This window comes from Parasteatoda tepidariorum, chromosome X1, assembly GCF_043381705.1.
Source record: "Parasteatoda tepidariorum isolate YZ-2023 chromosome X1, CAS_Ptep_4.0, whole genome shotgun sequence".
Taxonomy (NCBI): Eukaryota; Metazoa; Arthropoda; class Arachnida; order Araneae; family Theridiidae; genus Parasteatoda; species Parasteatoda tepidariorum.
Window position 1 is genome coordinate 77,966,910 of NC_092214.1, and position 6,000 is coordinate 77,972,909.

A 6,000-nucleotide genomic window follows, 5' to 3' on the forward strand; every position below is an offset into this window, starting at 1 on the left:
TTTTGAATTCACCCCACCATAATCTATGATCGAAACTTGACTAAATTTATTGGTTTTTCTGAAATTAACAGTGTAATTGAATTATAGTAATATTTGAGCGCCATATTAGAATATTTTCGAAAGAGATCTGAAGCTCGGCATTTCGTAAGTCTCGTTTGTGTCGGATTAGGGGTCCTTTTCTGTTCGTTCCAATTACAAATGCCAAGGCACTAAGCAGATCTCTAGATTGCGATTTTTTATTAAACTGGGGGTGAATAGAAGATGCATACCTTTTAAATTTTCTCCTTATATGATGGTTTTTTTAAAATTATTATTTCGTTTATTTATTATCTTGCAGGCTGCTGTCGAAAGTTTGCTAAGAATTGGCGATGTTCTGCAGCAGATCGCGATACGGACGAATATTTCGTCAACTTCGTTATTAATTTTTTTTATAGTCTTTCTCTCAGAAAATTATTTCATCTTAAATAACTTTCCTTGATAACTTTTTTTTGCTACTAAAAAATATTTCGTCGAAAGCGCCGCATGTAGGAAAAAAACAACTTTTTTTTCGATAGTGCCGCGGCGCTTTCGCCGAAGAATACAGTATATCATCCCATACACCTCACAAAATGTTGCGTTACTGAACAATTGTGGACTAAACTCATGTGTTGAAAATACATTATGACCTGAGAAATGAGCTTATGAAGTTGAAAATATGTATGTCTCAAAAATGAAACTCATAAACACATAAGCATTATGAATTCAGAATTCAATAGTAATTCAAATCTTTTTTAATCAACTAAATAAAATGATATTTTTAAAAATAAAATCTGTGGAGTATAATAACTGGATAAGATGGTTTTCTGAGTGATAAATAATATTTTTTCCTTCTTTTTTTTTGTATATTGATTAAAAAATAAAAGCAAATTTTCTAAAAAGAGAGCAAGTAAAAAAAAGCTCTGATCCTTTATTATAAAGAAAAAATATAAATATTACTGAAAGAAAAACATTAAAAATTTATTAGAAATTTGTATCTTTACGGAACTAAAGTTCTCTAAACAAGCATATAAGTATTCTGAAAATTTTAATTAAAATATTCAAAATTTTGAAATTTATTGAAATTAAACCTAATCAAAAGTAAAATTATAAAAAAAGTAATCTACAAATCTTGATGACAGGGTATATTTTAAAGAATAAATTAGACAACAACAGAAAACTAGAACAGAATGTTAAAAAAGAACAATTTATTCTACTCTCTATACTTTTTATTGCTCTCTATAAATATAGATGAAAATTATAGACATAATTGAGAGATTTAAACATGAATGAGAGTGAAAACAAGATGAAAAGAAAATGCTGGAAAGAAAAGAAAGTGCAAATTATGTAACTATAATATCTTCTAAGTATCTTTGAATGTAATAAATAAAGTAAAGTGAAATAAAATATTAAAAAGATGCAATAAATCTGTCCATTTATTATAAAAAATAGGTACATTTTTCAAAGAGATATTAAGGGTTGATCCAGGTGGGAATTAGAGACTTTTCGCGGCCTCTTCACAACATTCTAATTTTTAAAAAAGTCCCATTCATAAATTTCTAATTTGTAAAAGCAGTCCCTTCACAAAATTCAAATTCGCACAAACTGCCTCTTTACGAAATTTCCCTTTATAAAAATAATCGTACAAAATTTTTCCATGGCAGATTCTCAGAAAAAATTACCGTAAACGACAGTTTTACAACAGCATTATATTGAATCAAATGCCTCTTAACTCAAATTCCAATTTAGCGTGTTGAAAATATCAAAGTTTGGATTACATTGTGGATAAGGTCGAAAAAATGGTAAATAAAAGACGAAAAAATCAATATCCAACGTGAAGCTACGATGAAATGTTCACGAATGAAGCATGTCAAAGCAGAACTCGAACGTCGTTATAACATCGCATGTGAAAAGGGTCGAAAAATTAGAACTGCCGAGAAAACTATCACCAAACATCATGACATTAAAATTGATTGAATTGTACAAATCGAACGTGTCAGAAAGACATGATTCGAAATCAAAATTCTCACGTCTTAATAGCGCATTACAAATACCTGAATTTGAAAAACTACGTGTAAAGGACAGAAAAATAATCAATAATTTCAGAAAAAACTATTATCAAATGACGCGAAATTACAATGAAATCGTCATAAATTTAACGTGCCAGAAAATTATTACTCAAGTTCGAGCGTCATAAACATCGTATTAAAAATATCGGATTTAAAAAAGCCAAGCCATGCGAAAAGGGGTGAAAAATGATAAATAATTGCCTCAAAAACTATCCATCTAGCGATATGAAATTGCGATGGAATCATCCCAAACGGAATGCATCAAAAAGTGATATCGAAATCGAAAGTAGTAATAAGACTTCTGAAAATATCGGAATTAGAAAAACCTTGTTAAAAGAGCCGCAAAAATGATAAATAACTGCTGATAGACTATCAACTAGTGACGTAAATTTATGATGGAATTGTCATGAAAGTAACACCTCAAAATAAGTGATGGCTCAAATTCAGAATTTGCATGTCGTAACAACATATTAAATATATATAAATCAATTTGAAAAACTATAAGTAAGCGACCGAGAAACAGGTGGACTTGACTAAAAAAAATTGGAATGAAGCATAGCAACTGCTAAAACTAAATGTTCTTTATCTATTAAGAAATTTTAAGAAAAATAATTTCCCTTTTTCCCAAAAATGGGCTCTAAAAATAAAATAAGGATTGACCCCAGAATATTTCAGTATAGCTTTATAATTTCCTGGTGGAACAGCTTCCCCGTGAGGTGAGTTCTGAGAAACGAATTTAATTAAATTCATTTATGAAACCTTGATGATAGAAAATTAACAATAAAAACAATAATTTATAAGAGATTATAAAACACTATTTATCCCAATAATTTTCTTAATAAAAAATAAGAATAGGCAATCGGAATTGCATCCTTCCTTTTATCTGTTATGGGTTCTAGCAACCTAAACCCTTTTCCTGCTGAAAGTTTTCTAAGTCACCAAACCATGGCATATTACAGTTCTGTGAAATTTGACTCTGTGCCAAATGAGTGAAAACAAATTTCCTGCGTTGAAAATGTGATCTATGGAAAATGTTAGCGCAAAGTTCACATGTTTGGCTCTCACTTTAGGCCCCCGTGTCTTCGAGGGTCTATTGAACGTTATGCATAAAGAAAGAAATATCATTCATACATAAACTAAATTTATTAACTAAAAACAAGAACACAACCATCTGATCTGACGGCCGAGAATGAGAAGGTAAAGCTGAAAAAGTGAAAAACCAAATTACAACTACAGTTGTCAACCGAACGTTGCCAACGGTGTTAAATAAGCTTTAACTAAAGTTAGGTGAGGCTAGATTTATAGATCACCATACTCGCCAATTCAAATTCCCTGACTTTTCCACTTTGCGACTCAAAAATGTTCAATTTTCTGATTTTTTGGACAATTTCCTAATTTTCTGACTTTTTCCAGGTAGAGTAGCAACCCTGTAAAGTGCATCAATATTATTTTCATATCTAAGTATTTCTCTAAAAATGTGCTAAATTTGTTGTTTTTTCTTCATTTCTTCAAAGATATGAGAGTGAGATGCAAAATATTGAAACGTTGGTGATGTGGGCTAGAACTTTTTTTTGGTAGAGGGAAATACTTATTAAGAAATTTTTTGATATGTTACAAATAATTTATCAAATTATTTGTAAAATAACAAGTATTCTTATTTTTTACAACTTCAAAGAAATAGAGCCTGGGATTTGAGACAAATGACTCTTTCCTGTTTTGTGTTTAAAGGCCATTGTACATTCTTTGTGTCATTCTTTGAGTATTTTGTTTGAGTATTTCCTACATTATAATTTTATATATTGTGTTTATAAGTTTTTCAAATTATAAATTTGCAATACTTTTTTCTAAAGGAATTGGATTGAAAAATACTATTTTAACCTAGTGACTCAGTTTTAGGGATATTTTATTTACAGTGATAATTTCATTTATATTCATTTATAGTGAAACATTGATAATTCATTATTTTAAAACTTTTACCTATAACTTTATCCTTAGTTTTATTAATGGTTTTCACCAATACTGATAAATCTAAGTTTTATTAAGAATTATAGTTATGTATTAGTACAGGATGGTTAATAACAGGGTTGGCAGGTTTTTGACAGTTGAAANATGAGGAGTCGCAAAATACTGAACTAAATGCCCGATCTAAAAAAAATAAGAAAATACAATGAAGAATTTATTAAGTTTGGTTTTACATTTTGTGTTGTTGATGATGAAGAACGCCTGATATGTGTCATTTGCAACGAAAAATTAGCAAATGAGAGCATGAAACCAGCTAAATTAATAAGGCACCTGGAAACTAAACATAAAGAACTTCAAAATAAACATGCCGATTTTTTTCAAAGACTAGGTGAAAATTCCAAGTGCACATTTAAAGAAATTTACAACAATACCTCAGAAAGCATTACGAGCTTCTTTAGAAGTTTCTTATCTAATAGGAAAAACAATGAAACCCCATACAATTGGAGAATCCCTTATCCTTCCTGCAGCAACTAAGATGACATCAATTATGCATGGCGATAAATATGGAAATGAACTAAAAACAATACCATTATCAAGAGATACCGTGTCTCGGCGGATTTCCGAAATTTCACGAAATATTGAGTCAGAAGTCATAAAACGCATACAAAATTCATCTGTATTTGCTTTACAACTGGACGAGACTACCAATATTACTAAAATGTCACAACTAATTATTTACGTTAGGTTTATTTTTAATTAAGGTATAACAGAAACGTTTTTATGTTGCAAAAGTTTGGAAGGAAAAACAACTGGAGAAAAAATATTCGAAGTAATAAATTAATATTTTGAAACAAAGTCCCTTTCTTGGGCAAACTGTGTTGCGGTTTGTACTGATGGTGCTGCAGCATTAACAGGTTCGAATAAAGGGCTCAGAGGCTTAATTCAGAAGGTGGCGCCTCATATGGTATTTAATCACTGTATGATTCATCGGCAAGCTCTTGTTGCAAAAGATATGGATGAAGAGTTGCACAACGTATTACAAGACGCTGTTAGTTCAATTAACTACATTAAATGCAACAGCCACAACAGCCGTCTCTTTTCAATACTTTGCAATGAGATGGGCTCAACGTATGAGAGATTACTGTTACACACCGAAGTCAGATGGCTTTCACGTGGGAAAATACTACGACGGATATTTGATTTGAGAAATGAAGTGTACATGTTTTTAATCGAAAAGAAACATAGACTGGCAAGTTATTATATCAATGAAGTTTGACTAGGGAAGCTGAGCTATTTAGTTGATATTTTCGAAAAACTTAACGACTTAAATTTGAGCTTGCAGGGGGAGAATTCATCTATCATAACTGCAGCCTGTAAAATTCAAGCTTTTAAGAATAAGCTTAGTCTCTGGCAAACTGAACTGAATAAAAACAATACCGACATGTTCCCTTGCTTTAAAGATTTTATCAAGGAAAATAATATAAATATATTTACATTTAGAAGCATCATTTCCAATAACATTGAAAAGTTAAAGAAAAAATTTTCGAGAAGATTCGAGGATTTTCCTGAAAACGATCTTGGTTGGATTCGTGATCCATTTTCCTTTGACATATGCAGGTCAACTCTTCAAATTAGTGAGAAAGAGCAATCGATAGATCGAATTAGCGATTGTACTCTTCGAAATCAATTTAAGACTCAGCCTTGCCAAAAATTTTGGATATCAGTGGAAAAACAATATCCCGTTTTATGCAAGAATGCCATCAGAGTGTTAATACAATTTGCATCAACGTATTTATGTGAAACTGGATTTAGCAAACTAGTTTAAATAAAAACTAAATACCGCTCGCGTTTAAGCCCTGAAGATGATATGCAAATTGCAATTAGCAACATACATCCAAACATCGATGAGATAATTAGAAACTTGCAGCCACATACATTTCAATATTCTCATATT

General features: G+C 30.7%; 1 protein-coding gene across 1 annotated transcript in view; it reads left to right on the forward strand.

Annotated features, from left to right (window-relative positions):
- LOC107452507 (vacuolar protein sorting 13B) overlaps positions 1 to 6,000 on the forward strand; it is a 175,474-nt gene that overhangs the window by 136,808 nt on the left and 32,666 nt on the right. The window lies entirely within an intron of this gene.